This window comes from Mauremys mutica, chromosome 8, assembly GCF_020497125.1.
Source record: "Mauremys mutica isolate MM-2020 ecotype Southern chromosome 8, ASM2049712v1, whole genome shotgun sequence".
NCBI lineage: Eukaryota > Metazoa > Chordata > Testudines > Geoemydidae > Mauremys > Mauremys mutica.
This window is the reverse complement of record NC_059079.1, coordinates 26,139,687-26,155,188: the sequence shown is the minus strand read 5'-3', so window position 1 is coordinate 26,155,188 and position 15,502 is coordinate 26,139,687.

Genomic DNA, 15,502 nt, shown 5'->3' with positions numbered 1-15,502 from the left:
ACATTTTCAACCAAAAAGCTGTTTCGATTCAACCCCTCAAACGTTCTGGTCTGAAAATGTAAAATTTGGCCCTTTCCAAAATATTTTCAAGTTCTGTGATTTGTCAAAACTGACCTGTTTCACAAATAGTTTACAGAGTTCAAATAATTTTTTTGGGAAAAAACAATAAAAAAAAATTCATGACCAGCTATACACACAGTTTGTATTTTGCAGGCATAAGTTCATTATTCAGAAAAAAATATGCTGATTAGATATGCACAGTGTACATATACATGTATTTATTTATGCATGTGTGTATGCATGCATATATATGTGTATAGTTATGTCTATCTATATGGTTATTCCCCAAATGGGTTTTCAATAATTACTTAGCAAACCAAAAGAATACTAACAATGTAACACATAGTAATATATTTATCAAGTAACTCAGTTAATAGCATTGCAACATGCCTGTTTGTCTATGTTATCTTATGATGAGACCACCCTTAATTAACACTCATAAAACAAACCAGCCTCTTACAATGAACAAATTTCTTGTGCACCAAAGCTGTGTGTTTGAGTTCTCCACTCTATGTAAATTAGAGCTGAAGTATGAGGTAGATTTGCTAAATACTACAGATCTCACCATGGTGGAAATAAAGATGCAAATCAACAAAACAATAAATTCAAATCTTTGTTACAAACACCCTGAAGAAACCTTTAACAAATCATAATTGTCAGAGGGATGGATGATGAAAGTTTTTGTCATGCAAAAGGATACAAATCACCCTGCTGTTGCAAGCATTGCTCTTTTATTTTCTTGGTTGCAGGCACATCATCAACCTTAATGATAAAAGCCTTTCACAAAAATAATTCTTAAGCCTCAGGAACAAACACCTCTTTGGCACCCTGAGAGAAAAGTCCACAAACATCATCAATCTCCTTCTGAGCATGATTTACAACCCTTCCCTTTGGCCGACTCAAGCCATTCATGTGCATGCCCCCAACAGTGTCACATTGGGATTCTCCTCCACTTTTCCCTCTAAACACACACCAGCAGCTTGACATGCTCATTGCCAGTTTGGAAGCACAAGTTCAAAAATTAGGAGAAGAAGTTTGAGCCACAGCACTATCCAGGTTGGCACATTAGAAATACAGTACCAATAAAGTGACAGTGAAAGAGAACTCACACTAATGGGCCAGATTCTCTGCTGTGCCCAGTATCTTCTGGGTGCTCCTGAGAGGGGAGAATGCCAAGGACTTAATTGTTGCTTCCTGATTCTCTGCTCTAATTTATTTCAATTAGCTATGTCTACCAAGCAGCTGTCCACCCACCAGGGGTTGCCTGAGCACAGTAGCACTGTGGTCATAACCCGGCCCACCTGTGAGGTGCACTTTACGTCAGATTCTGCAGAAGAGGTAGTTTAAAAGTTAGACAAAGCCATCTCTACACCAGCTGGGACTCCCCAATGAGGAAGAAATCCCCAGCTAAGGAGATCTGGCTGCTATCCAGCTCCTTTACGTTGCCAGAGCAGTGCAAGAGACTCAGATTGCAGCAGAGATTCTGGACCTATATCTTCTGCAACCAACTAGCTGGAGTCACCTCTGGTTTACATCAGACTTGCATTGACTTAAACAAAGTAGTTTGTAGAAGCACAAGTAACTCATTATGTGTGTTGATGGAGGAAAGTAGAAGAACTATTTCTATAGGGAAGTTGGATAAAAAGCAAAACCTAAACCAGTGAAATTTAACAAATGGGAGTAGAGTCCCCTTTGTATAACTTCAGTATCTGAAGCCTAGTAGTGGTCTCACAAAGTCTGATAAATGAACTCCTTTTGGTTGCATTCCCTGAAACTCCGGAAAAGAATCTGTGAACAGCAGCTGAAGTCATTTAGTGTACTCCAGAATTTTTTTATTTTGTGCACTCACTAAAACAGATGTACATACATTATTAATTGTTGCCTAACTTGCAGTCATGATCAAGGACAGAAAAACTATATCCCCATTAGGAAAGCATACAAACATTATGATTAGATGAAAACACAGACAGATCTTTAAGATGTCTATATTGAGTGAAATAGTAGATACTTATGTGTCTGGCAATATATTTATGAAGACAGCTGTGCAAAGGGGAATGAGCTACATGACCTACCAAAAGAAATCTATAAACTCATTCAGGAAAAATTTAGATCACGTTTATAATGGAATCAAACGTTTAGAGCTACTGCATAGAATTTTCAAAAGTGCTTAAGTGACTGAGGGGGTATGCATTCCTTACTCATGCTGGTGAACATTTATTCACGGGAGAGTCCTAGTGATATCAAAGCAATTATTTGCGTGAGTGATTTAAGGGCTACCCAGTCTAGCCTTAAATGCATAGTTCTGCCATGGGGGTTATACAGAATGGCACTACCCCAGGGCCAGCAGAGAGAGGTATTATATCTCAGGAGTGAACAATCCTTCCTAAAGTTCTATGGTGTGTAAGACTGACTATACCATGTAGCCTGAAATCATGGCCAGCCATGCCCTACTGCTGTAGAAACAGACACATATCAATACCTATTCAATTGTTGCCTAGTTAAACATGGGCTTTGGTGAATCATTCTATTTGACTACTTTATTCTTAAAACCACAGAGAACAATATTTTACATCTCTTCCAAGTATGAAAATCCCAACGCTCCAACACTTTTTCCAGTATTTAATACTGCAATTTTTGCTGTTCACTTTGTATTTCCATTGGATTGACAGAACTGGAGTCTAAAGCCATCTCTTCCTCCACAGAACAGGCACAGCAGAGGTAGTGGCAATCCAAGAAAATCCCCATGCATCACAGGGGTTGGTAAGGGAAAAGAGGGATAGCTAGTCTTTTTTTCATACCCTGTTTTTGAAAACACTGATCAGTAAGTGAAGAGGCATAGTCTAATGGACAGTTAAAAGGGGCTAGGACCAGAAAATCATGAATTATAATCTTGGCTATAACTTTTAATCTCTCTGTATCTCAGTTTCTACATTTGCATAATGGGGATAACACTTCCCTCTCTCACAGGAGTATTGAAAGGATATAGTTGTTTTTCCCCACAAGAGCTTTATGAAAATTAAGCACTTTGTAAATACCAAGTGTGATTACTACTACTCTGCACAAGTGAACCCCCCGAACTGTAGTAGGTGAATTATCTTGGATAAGTTAGTTGTGGAGCATGCTAGTGCTAGGATGCTTTTAATAGGGTTGCCTTACATCAAAACTGGTTTTAGATCTAAACTTGAGTTTACAGTGAACTAATTTTTTTTGAAGGTGTATGCTTACTACAGACAATTTCAATATTTCATCAACCTTCCCCCATTCCACCCCCCAAATTAAACTTTTTGTTAAAACTTTTCAGGTTATGGGTTTCTTGATGAAAAATAGAAATTTCCCATAGGTAAAAGCCCAAATATTTTCTCACCAGCTGTAGTTTTTATTTATGATAGGTAATGACTACACAAAATTAATTCAAATCCATATACAACCATTAAAAACATGTGTTTCTGAAACAACAGCTCACACTTCTTGGAAATTGAACTGCTTGATATTTGCATATTGAAATTACTATTATTGCTATTGTAAGAAATTCATTTTTACACTATACCTGGTAGTCAAATGCATATTTATTCATCATAGCATTGTATAATTTTGGAAAAAAAATGGAATTTTAAAACACTTCCATATGTAGTAATCAGCATATTAATACAGATATTACAATCCTGATCATGGAAGGTTAAGAGCACCCTGAGATACCATTGCACCTCCTCCTGTTCCTACTGAAGTCAGTGGGGGAAAATTACCATTGATTTAAGTGCAAACAGAATTGAATTTATTGAAAATAAAAGGAGTTGCGACTGCCTCGCAGCTTTGAGGAGATTCCTAGCATCTCACAGTATCAGTTTCTAAACCACCACACCTGAAGATTCTTAGTGTAATGCGATATAGAGTAAATTATTTCTGTTAGATTGCTTAATTTTATTGTGTATTTTTTTTTAAAAAAGCATCAAAATAAACCTCTGAAGGCTTTCATATGTGGAGCATGCCAAATATTTGATACACGTTTATTAATTTTATGAGGAATAATAATCTCTAATGGCACAGGAAACCTAAAATTTGCAATATGACCATGGAGCCAAATAAATTTCCACTTGTGACAGCAGTCTTAAAGAGCCATTTTGGCAATAATTGAGTTTCTATGCTTTTCTTTTAATTTTACTACCTGATGATACCTGAGAGCAGTAGACTTTATTTCAGAATTCCATTAGGTACCATTATGAGATCCTATTTCCTACATTTTTAAAATCTAATTGTCAGTCAATGTGTTACAGTAAGCCTAGCTTTCTTTTGACTCTCATGGCTATACACTGTGGGAAAAAAAAACAAAAGAAGTATGCTTCATCATCCTGTCAAGGAGGTTTCTTAACAAATTACCTTTACCCTCGAAAGAAAACACAGAGAGACTTTTTTGTAGCTTTAACAATTCTCATAGTTCATATCTTCTTTTCTCAGCTATTCAGGGGAACAAAAATACAATCCCATAGAGCACACAGATAGTGAAATCGATATCTTTAAAGATTTATGGAGAAATCTAGGTGTTTAATAAAAACAAGTCATATTTCTTACAGTTCCTTATTTAAACTCTGTTTAAATGTTTATCTTTTACATCTGTGTATTGAAAACATGTCACTTCAATTCAGATCATTTCTTTGCAGGAAAATGCATGATAAGTGTATCTTCCTTTTATTGTATGAAGGACTCTGTGTCCAGATTCTAAGGCCAAGTCTACACTACCACTTTTCTCCGTATAACTTATGTCACTCAGGGGTGAGCATCTCCCGCTGGCATAGAGCGGCTACATAAATGATCTTACAGCAGCACAGCTGCATCACTACAGCTGTGCCACTGTAAGCTCGCTAGTGTAGATATAACCTAAATCTTGGACTATTCCAAGTAGGGGTGACTATTAAAAAGGATAGCAATTACCCTGCTGCAGAAGACTAGAATAAAGCCTATGTCCTACTTAAACCCTCTTTTGAGAGGCTTGAATGGGACATAAAACTTATGCTGGCTTTCTACCCCAGGGTGAATTTCAGCCTAGGAGCCTGATCTAACTCCCATTGAAGTCAATGGGAATCTTTGCACTGAATTCAGGGAGAGTTGGCCAAACTTTTTTCTGAGTGCTGCATGTAGAGGGGATGCACTGGAGTCCTGGGAATAGGAATCTTCCTTCATGAGCTATGGAATGTCTGTACTTTCAGCCCCTCTTCCTTCATATTAGGAGAATGAATAGGTCAAGAGATCCCAATATCAAACGCACTGGTGTCTCGGGAGCCCCCTTGAAGCTGTTCTCTGTAGTGTACAGGGGGAGCAAGCTCCACCACACTCTCTGCATCTCTCCCTCCCTATATTAGTTCTGCTGCATTCAGGACCCTCTATCTTTATGTGGGGAACCATCAAAGCCTGCTAGATGTGAGGCACCTTGGTCCACACACATCCCTTGCTAGTCCAGTAACAGGTAATTGATATTCAGCTAGAAAATGTCCACCTGGGCTTTTAAACTCCACAACAAAAATAAACAGTTCACCCCAAGATATAATTGAAGGTGGAGGCCCTTACCTGATCCTGGGTGTTTTGGATTAAGACCAGGGATTTCCTTTCCTGTCTTAGCTTCACCCAGCACAGCACTCCCCCTTGGAAGAAGCAGGAAAGTCTTCTTATCTCACCTGTTGGGGCCTGATAGATTGTTGACTCCTACTGGACCTTCTAGTCACTGGAGGACCAAGTCTTATTGATTTTGCTGTTACTAGAACCTGAGTGGCTTCTCTAGGCACTGCTGAGAGGTCTCAACTAATTGCCCGTTTCTCAGGTGACACTTTTCTTTCAGGAGGATGTGTCAGGGTGGCAATGCAGCCATCGAAGGGGCAGAGCAGGCCTGGTACACTGGTACATCACAGAAACAAAGGGTTTGCCTTTGGTAGAATTAAGCTTGTGATAAAATACACGAGATACAAAAAGAAGCAAATCAGTTCAAATTACTATAAGGTTTCTATAAATCACTGAGACCACAACCATGTGATTTGTCCATACCTAAGAATTAATTAAATTAAAAAGAGAAAGTTGCCTGGGATATTTCCTGGTAACAGACATGGATGTACTTAAAATAGAACTAAATAACTTCAAAATAGCGATTGTTTTTAATAACACTTTGTCTGTATCTAAAGCACAGCAGAAGTGGGAGATTTAATATTGCTTCTTTTCTTCATGTAGGAATAATTTAAGAATTATTAACTATATGGATTTCATAAATCAAAACACTATCCATTCATTTCAAAAAAGAAAGTGTTACCTCTTCTAGCACACCACATATTACTAACTGTTAGGTGACACATTGTTATGTATTTCCTCCAAAACGTTGTAACTTAGATAAGTTAAATATTAGGCACACACACACAATCTTTCAGTGAAGTGGAATGTGGAAGTGTCCATTTCCTTATTCCTACACAGCCCTGTTTAAGCACCTCAAAGCTAATTTACAGTCAGATACTCATCAAAACATGTCTCTTTCCTTCTGCTACAACCTTAGCTAGCTGCCAATGACTTCTTAGGTGTCTAGGAACCCAGGTCAGGTGATCATGAGCTCAACTCAGTTCACCTCACCCAATCATTCACAACATATTCATCACATTAGCAGGAATGATTGACAACTTAAGGAAAAACAACTCACAAGCTTGTTGCCTCCTCCAAATCTCAGAGATACACTCAGCATACAGTATATAGTTCCTCCTGAAACAACAGACAGAGCTTTGGTTTTAGGAAATGTCCTTGCCGATCTTTTCTTTGATTTTCAGGATCATATCTGCTATCCAATGCATGTATACAACTAGTTCCTATTCAGTTTTTAATTGTCATTCTCTTGTAATAATTCAGCCAAATATTCAAATACATCCTCTAACAATTTGAAAGCATTTTTGCAAGTACGAATGTTTATAGCTGCAATTTTTCATGCCCAGTCATTTGAGCATGCAAAACCTTGGATTTTTGTGTGAATTTGTGCAGGCAAATCAGGTTAACCTATGCAGCGTGTAGTCCCAGTTGGAAAAAATTGAATGCACATTTTTAGAGACCTGCTTAAGATCCCACTGATAATGTGACCTATAATGGGCCAGATACAAAGCCCATTGAATTTAAGGGGAACTATCAAGAACCTTGAAAGCTCCTCTGGAGACACACACCATTGTGAAGGCCAGCTTTGCTGAAGAGCTATTTTTACAAGCACAGAATACTGTTGTGAACTGAGCAAAAGCCCACTAGAGTCAATGGAAACACTGCCAGGCTAACAAAGGCTTGTGCTTGTTCTTAAAATTGACTGTTGTAAAATTAAAAAGAAAATAAAAACCTAGTTCTGCTTAGCTACTCTTTTTTTCAACTGTGAATTATGGATTCCTTTAAAATATTTGTTTTTGCCATCTGGTGTTCCCACATCTGAAAAATGTGGCCAATAGAATTTATCTAAATAAGTTCCTTTCACATCTGGGTGAGAGTGGCAGAATCTCACCTGGTCTCTCTTAGCTAGGTTTTAATAAATATAGAGTGAAGATCTTGTTCACTTCCCTTTCTCAACAAGCTAAAGAATCCTATCCTGATACCTATTTTGAGCCATAGAATCATAGGACTGGAAGAAATCTTGAGAGTGGGGCCACTGTGCCTTTGGTGTATATGATAACTTATCTGCTCTCCTTTCAGGCTGCTCAGCAAATCTCTGCATGGTTCTATAATCCACATGTAACCTTCTGGCAGGTAGTTAATGGAAGCAAAAAGGGTTTGCTATATCTAGGCTCCCTCTTGACAAGTAACTAAATTGGCTTAAGTGCCTTCCCAGAAATCTAGGGAAACTAAACACACCCTCTCTGAGTACCTTTAATGGGCAGAATTTCCCCACACTGAGCCTGTGTCCAAAGAGAGAGATACTTATCAGGGGAAAGGGAATGCAGTCACAAACTTTGGAAACCAGTGCTGGTGTCCTAAAAAAGAGAAGTGCCTGAAGGTAGGGTGTGGGAGGCCCAGGGAAGGACCAGGAAGAGCTGGGAGGAAAATAGGGGCAGTGTGGGAGCTATGGGTGGCCCAGGGTACCAGGGGGGACTCCCAGCCTGCCTCTCTCTTACCCATGCCCAGCTCCTGCTCCCCACATGGGGCTCTTCTGTTTGGGTAGCCCTGCTACCCAGCTCATTACATTTCTTGGCTCCAGCTCCATCCCACCTTCCCAGTGTCTTTCCTGCCCAGCTGGGTCCCAGCTGCAGTGTTTCCAACTCCAACTCCCTTCTGAGCACCCACCTGACTGGGCCCAGAAATGGCACCTAGTGGCTCTGAGGAGACTATGCAGGCAGGAGGGGAAGGAGTTGCCTGGCTTAAGACAAGTAGAAGTACCAGAATGCTATTCTGGCTCCTAAAAAAAAGTGCCAGAGCAATATTTCAGAGTATTTCAGCATGACTTGAGTACTATGGGAAACCCAGCAACAGTACAGATATGGAAATACAGAATAAAATACCCATCTCCTTCCAGTAACTTTGACACTAGCCCATCTAACTCCCTTCCCACCACTGGTGAGAATGTCCAACATATAGTGGAATTGGAAAAGGTTCAGAAAAGGGCAACAAAAATTATTAGGGGTATGGAATGGCTTCCGTAGAGGAGAGATTAATAAGACTGGGACTTTTCAGCTTGGAAAAGAGATGGCTAAGGGGAGATATGATTGAGGTCTATAAAATCATGCCTGGTGTAGAGAAAGTAGATAAGAAAGTGTTGTTTACTACTTCTTATAACACAAGAACTAGGGGTCACCTAATGAAATTAATAGGCAGCAGGTTTAAAACAAATAAAAGGAAGTATTTCTTCACACAACACACTGTCAACCTGTGGAACTCCTTGCCAGAGGATGTTGTGAAGGCCAAGACCATAACAGGGTTAAAAAAAGAACTAGATAAATTCATGGAGGATTGGTCCATCAATGGCTATTAGCTAGGATGGGCAGGAATGGTGTCCCTAACCTCTGTTTGCCAGAAGCTAGGAATGAGTGACATGAGATGGATCACTTGATGATTACCTGTTCTGTTCATTCCCTCTGGGGCACCTGGCATTGGCCACTGTCAGTAGACAGGATACTGGACTAGATGGACCTTTGGTCTGACCCAGTAGGGCCATTCTTATGTTCTTCTTATGTTCTTATGTAACAGTCTCTTGACCGTATCCCCTCATCCATCCACCAAACCCCACTCACGGTTGAGTTGCTATAGTCCAAGTGTCTCTTTGCAGATCTTTTTCCAGTCTAACTGGTTGTCTGGTCCTGCCTGAAGGCTCCACCAACTAACCAGCTAAGTGTTTCAGCTTTATTAAAATGTCTGTAGATGGAGCTCACCAGATGTGTCTCTGAAAACATTGGCTCCTGCAGAGGAGTACTTAGGACTATTGAGCAGAATCTTAGTTACATTAAAGAAAGACACATACATTATTTCTCCTCCTTTTCCCCCAACCCCACCCTCAACCTCCAAGTTTATGTATGGTTATGGTGACTTCTCAAGTGTCACTATAGGAGTTGTGGGTAACTGACTATGCAAATGAAATTTTCTGTGGCAATAGTTTTCCCTTTTTAGCAATAGAGAGAGAATGATTTTTCTCCTCTGGAGCTTCTGGCCATAGGGCTTACATACATGTGCATTTCTTTACTGATCAAGTACTGAATTCATGTCTTGATTGTATAGGCTGAGTTTTTGAATCTTGACCTTACACATTATTTCTCATCAGGGCAGAGTAAATCCTTGCAAAGGGTATAAAGGGAGAAGCAGCTGCTGAACTTATCAGTGGCTTGCTGTATGAATTTAGCAGCAGTGAAAGCTGTATTTGATCAGCTTCACTGTCATCAGCGGAAGTCATTGTAGCCATTACTAACTAATGAAATGTTTAAGGGGACATAATGGCTAGTTTGTCTAGTCAAAATGGTATAAACACAACCTTTGAAAACAGTGTTCTATTAACTCACAAGAAAATTGACTCCATTGTTCTTTAATTTTTTTAATGGGATGTATTCCAAATCAATTAAGGAGCTAAGACAAATTTCCTGGTGTATTTGTGGTATCTAACCATTCTTTTGAGTTGCTGATGAAAAAAGATAGCTGCAGTGTAACAGTCAATGGACCAATGAATCAGGTGAAGGAACCAGAAAGGAGATTTATGTAATCTTAATATGAATAAATTGGCTCCCAAAGGGCCATTAAATAAGACATGTTTGCCTTCTTCCTAAGACTCCCAGTGGTTTTTAATAATGAACACTTATATTTAAAGGCTTCTGATGTTTCTATATTCCTTTGAGTGGCCAGAAAATATTCACGCCTCTTTATTGTTAGTGTGTTTTCATTAAGGACACTTCCTACTGCCTATTTTGGTGTTCACAAAAGATCAGATAATTGATATGAATATAAGAGATCCCCTCCTTATGCATAATAAAACTAAATGCATTTCTCTTTTGATATATTGAATTAGTCCAGCCTTTCTGCCTGGATCAATTGACTTGTATTCTGATTTATCCACATATATTGTGGCCCAATAAATCAAACACAGAGGTTTATAGTTTTAATATCAGACTTTAATGTACTTCTTCTAAAGTGCAGAGGGCCTACCTAAATACCAGCAGGCCTGCAGTTAACTCTCTGCTCAAATCTCCTGGTAGCATAAAGGATGTGGTAATGGAGCAGGGCTATTTGGCAGATGGATTAGGAGGTAGGGCAGAGAAAGCTATAAAAACATGGGGTGGGATCCCTGAAAGTACTTAGGCCCTTGACCCCCTCAGTACCTAAGGATTCAGGATTCAAGTTCCCTAGCTGCCTAAGTTTCCACCTCTGGGCATGCACACAGCTGCCTCTCTCTAGGCATCCAGATGCCTATCTGCTGCCTAAGTCCCAGAGTGATTCATGAGTCAGGGAAAGACAGGGGTTTGGCCACCTAAGTCACATGTGGGGCCTGATCTGGTGGGCCTGCTCAGAGGCTACCTACTGGCTTGGGATCCCTTCAAAATCCAGATACAGGAGCAGATGGTGGTGCTGCCCACCTTATAACTTTTAACCCAGGTTCAATTTCCCCCTCTCTGTCAGAAGGGGAGAACAGGGGGTCTCCCACCTCTCAGGAGAGTGCTCTAATCACTGAGCTATGGGATATTAACATGGGGTGCCCTCAGTCTCTTCTGTTGAAGCTGTTGCACTATGGATAAATAATGAAAGAGTGCTTGGATCAGGGCGACCGGACTCCGGGATCTCCCAAATCCCAGGTGGGCGCCTTAACCACTGGATTACACAGCCTCACTCTCTGTCTGGTCCAATAACTGATGCATGCTTGATTATGCATCTAACCATTAGGCTAAATGTTATAAAGTGGGCACCTCCTCCTCTTCCTCCTGCCATTTTTGTGTGGAACAAAGCACCTAACTCAGATGGCTTAGGTGCCCAAGGAATCTCTTAAGGGTCTGACTCTAGGCAGCAGGTTCCTGTTTGTGGACTGTGGTTTCCTGCAGCTTGGACTTAGGTCCTTATCTTCAAGAGTGGGGCAGGACTTGGACACAGCCCTCTGCTGACATTACCCACTGGCTAGCTGAGGCAACGCCCCACCTCATCTGCTGGCTATTGTGGATCACATTATTAGGTGCCTATCTCCCCCTATTCATTGTATAGGGAGGTTAAGCACCTAACTTGGCTTTGTGGATCACTGTCGTTCCTTTGGTTTTCTAGGTGCCTAACTTTTGCTTAGTATTGCAATGCCTAAGGGTATGTCTACACAGCCGACGTTAAAGTGCTGCCACGGAGAGCTCTCCCAGTACTATAATAAAACCACCTCTGCAAGGGCAATAGCTACCAGCACTGTAGCACTGCCTACACTGCCACGTTACAGCACTAAACTTGCATCGCTCAGGTGGGTGATTTTTCACGCCCCTGACCGAAGAAAGCTTCAGCACTGTAAGTGGCAGTGTAGACAAGGCCAAGTCCCTTCATAGATCCTGTCAAGGTTCCTTCCCCACTCTGAACTTTAGGGTACAGATGTGGGGACCTGCATGGATACTTCTAAGCTTAATTACCAGCTTAGATCTGGTATCGCTGCCACCATCCCCCAAGTACTACCTTTTTTTCTTGGGTAGTCTTGAGAAACTTCACCAATTTCCTGGTGAACACAGATCCAAACCTCTTGGATCTTAAAACAAGGAGAAATTAACCATCCCACCTCCTTTCTCTCACCAACTCCTGGTGGATCCAGATCCAACCCCCCTGGATCTAAAAACAAGGAAAAATCAATCAGGTATTAAGAAAAAGGATTTTAATTAAAGAAAAGAAAGGTAAAAGAAAACCCTCTGGGAGAGATTAGCATACCAGCTACTCTCACAGACAACAGATTCAAAACACAGAGGATGTTCCCCTGGGCACAAATTTAGTTACACAAAAAAATACCCCAAATACCCAATTTTGATAATTCCCTTAATGATACCAAGACAAGTTACAAAGAAAATAAACATAAAACTATTTATTCTTTTCTAAAACTTACTACTCTGATAAGAGGCTGGTTCCTTGATCTTTTCCACTCCGGCTGAAACTGAAACTCTAAAAACAAAGGAAAACTTCCCTCCTTCCTTTTGAAACATCTTGTTCCCCCATTGGTTCCTCTGGTCAGGTGTCAGCTAGGCTAGGTGAACTTCTTAACCCTTTACAGGTAAAAGAGGCATTAACCCTTAGCTATCTGTTTATGACAGATCCCATCTTTGTTCCCTGCTGAGTCCGAGGGAAGAACAACTTGTGGAGTGGCAGACTTCCACCCCTGCTCCAGGACTGTAGTGGGAGATGGACCTGTTTAATTTGCTTTTCTATTTATGGAAACTTCTGCTCTCTCTTGTGGTGGTACTGTTTTTGAGTGCTAAATCTCGCAAACACAATCTTGGTGAGAAAATTTTTTCTGGGTGAGAGACCCTCTGTGCTCCTGTTACATTAGGTAGCCAATACGGGAAAACTGCATCATATACATCAGGCACTAATCATTATATTGCCACTGAACTGGTGGCTGGTGTTTTTAGCCTGAACATCTGCAGTGGGATCCCCTTTTCTAAATACTCTATCAACATTAGAAGATAGCCATAAAAAGACATTCAACTATTTTGTTTCCCAGGGTTCTGAAATGGATGAAATGTGGCCAATTATTTTATTAAAAATGCATTCATTGAAACTTTTCTCAAGTAGTGAACCTGACACAAGTAGTTCTCACTTTTCTAGCTAGTCAGTCAGGCTGCAGACATAAGGGGCTGGAACTTGGGGTGCTGACGCACACCCTGGCTTGACATGGATTCCATTATACACAAGGTTTACAGTTTGGTTCAATGGCTCTCAGCACCCCCACTATATAAATTGTTCCAGCACCACTGGCTGCAGAGGGAGGTCCAAAAACTGACAACGAGAGGAAAAATAATCAGGCAAGGAGCAAGGAAAAAGACCTAGGCTCTCAGGGCCATGTCACCAGCTGGTGTTAAACAGCCTTCTGCCCATGGAGCTATGCCACTTTACTGCAGCTGAGAATATGTCTTTCAGAGCATGTGTGTAGATCAGGAAGGGGAGTCTACTGCCAGAAAGGGGACGTGGAGGACATAGAGAGGGCTGTAAAAGTAGGGATGTTAAAAGAGAAAAAATGAGGCTGCACTGAAGAAAGTGGAAGGCCGAGTGTATGTGTCTGTTTTCTAAAAGGATGCATGCACCTGAACCCACATGCATTGTGCTGCACATCTACCCTTGTCTGTTTAAGGCTACTAATTTACTTACAAACCAAGGAAGGGCAGAATTTTATATGCAGTTCAACACAGGGTTTACTGCAATAAGCAGAAGAAAAGCTAAATATAGCACAGTATGAAAATTGTCTAAATAGTCATAAAGTTGTAGATGCTGTGTTTACTTTTGATAGTCAATGGGTCACCTACCTCTCAAGCAAGCTATATTTCACTTCTCAGTTATAGACTATTGTGCCACTTTCAGGAATTCAATGGAAAATGCTGAATGAATGAATGAATTAATGAGTCAAACTATTTGAAAAGCTAGATCTTCTTAGTGAGAGTTTTCAGTGCATTCTTTTTACATTGTGTTAGACATTCTAGGTAAATGAATAACCTTTTTGTACATGAAAATGTAATATTATACAAGATACTTATGTTGCAAAGCAACCATGGCCCAAGCTTTGGTTGTGTCACATGTGGTAAGCATTCCTAGTCTGACTGATTTTGCATTGGTGGTGTTTTAATAATAATAATGAAAAAAAATACTTCAGGCTGAACCTTCTGTTTTTTATTTTAGCAATGGAAATATCAGAAATGAAATAGCATGTAGTCCCCACATGTTGTAGAACATGAGCTGTGCATAATGGGGCACATAGCAGAATGGAATTTTTTCCCCATTATTGTAGAGCAGCCCCTACATTTTTTAAAGAGCGGGGGAGTGTGATGGTGATGTACTTTGGATCTTTTAATACAGATAGGAAAAATGTTCCCCAACCGAGGAAATTGTATTAAATGAAGAACCTCTCTGGAGTTAGAAAGGCCCCTTTGGCCTGGTTTGGAAAGTTAAATTACATGCCGTTGTAGTTCTTGAGCTGTTTTTTGTTTAAATACTTCAGTATTTAGCAATATTGTTTATAAGCTAAATACACATTTTATTTAGGGGACAACTTTTTATTTAGGATGTGAGATTTTAAAGAAATAAGAAAGGTTTAAAAGAGGTTTGCCAAGACAATCTAGTCTCTTATAGTGGGCTGGGTTCTGCTTGGTCCTTGGGCTTGTGCACATTAGGGAGGAGGGAAGAAGAGTGCTAGGGTCTTTCCTTCCTTCCACTTGTGCTTCCTGCACTCAAGGGAGCATGGGGCCTGCTCCAGCACTCCTCCATACAGTTTTATAGGGCTCAGAAGGAAGTAGGCCCTTAGCTTGGTCCTCCTCAATGCGAGCCCCATGGAGTGGAACCAGTGCAACGTGGGAAGTAGGTTACCTCCCATACAGCCATGTGTGCGCTCTTTCTGAATAATGGAGATCTCCAGGAGGCATTCTGCCTCCTTGAGTTCCATTCTACCCCTTATTAGAGGCTGAGATTAAATTGATAGGGTAAATTTTTCAAAAGTATCCAGGTCCCATATACAAAAGAGACTTAGGAGTCACAGTCTCATTGACTTTTCAATGAGAGTCAATGAGACTGGGACCTCTAAGTTTCCAAGTCACTTTTGAAAATACAACTTAAGCTCCTAAGTCACTTGGGTGCTTATGAAAATTTTACTTTGTCTTATTGATAGTCAGTGGCACTTAGGCTACAAAAGTCACATCTGAAAATGGGATTTAGGTGTCTAAATCGCTTAGACACATTTGTATTCTTAAAGTGTTGATGAAGCACACCAGATCTTCTACCAGAAGTTTACATTTAACTATTAAATGCTATGTTTTAAGTAAAA